At 20.2% G+C, this 1,010-nt stretch overlaps 1 protein-coding gene across 1 annotated transcript in view; it reads left to right on the top strand.

The window, feature by feature from the left end:
* LOAG_18601 (AGC/PKA protein kinase) overlaps positions 1–1,010 on the top strand; it is a 14,002-nt gene that overhangs the window by 1,117 nt on the left and 11,875 nt on the right. The window lies entirely within an intron of this gene.

The following is a 1,010-nucleotide window of genomic DNA, read 5'->3' as shown; positions in this document are numbered from 1 at the left end:
TATTATATATATATATATATATATATATATATATATATATATATATATATATATATATATAATATCTAGTTTTTATTTTAATTTTTTAAACCTTACTTTTTTTTAGATATTAAATTATTTATAATTTATTATTGGTTGTTTATATTACATCCATAAACTTTGTTTATATTTGCAAAATATAAATATAGAAATGGAAACTTTATGATTTATTTTTTTTTTGTCCGAATTTATTGGATTAGAATACTCATTTATATTCTTTTTTTTGCTTTCCAATCTTTTAATTTTTAATTAATTTTCACATTCATTTGAATTTTATTCATAATGTGCATATTGGATAATAATGATAATATTAAGAATATATTAAGTGAGCAGTAATGCAGAGATAACGATAAATGATAAAGATAAATGTGAATGGATTTTAAGATAAAAATAAATGTGGATAAAGATAAATTGTGAATGAATTTTATGGAATTTGGATTTTTGAAAATTTGATTTTGATTTTCAATTTGTATAAAATGAAATTTAAATTATCAAATCAATATGCATTATTGGTCCCTTAACATATCAAATTATTATCATTAATATTTATTAGTTGCTACGAAATCTTCATAATGAAATGTTTACTTTATCAACTTCGTTTGTTATCAATCAATTTATTTGCACCAGTAATTCCAGCCCATACTACATACCTGTTTTTTCTTTTACCTTTTTCATTTTATTTTTCTATAGGTAATAATGAATTAAGGTTGATAATAGAAAGATAACTGATTACTGATATGTAAACATTTGAAGTAATTTTAACGATAATGGAAAATTAAAAAAATACTGCAATACAAATTATCATAATCACTTATTGCATTTCATCACCAGAATTCATTTTGTATTTAATCCCCTTTAATAAATATGCAATTTTTTCAAGTAATTATCCAATTTTTCTTTCCTTTTTTTTTTTTTGGGAAAGGAGGGAGTGAATTTTTTCATCCCGGCAAATGCGCAATTTCTTTTATTTT

This window comes from Loa loa, assembly GCF_000183805.2.
Source record: "Loa loa unplaced genomic scaffold supercont3.393, whole genome shotgun sequence".
NCBI lineage: Eukaryota > Metazoa > Nematoda > Chromadorea > Rhabditida > Onchocercidae > Loa > Loa loa.
Note: the sequence above shows the minus strand (reverse complement) of the source record. Positions and strands in the feature narration are given on the sequence as shown.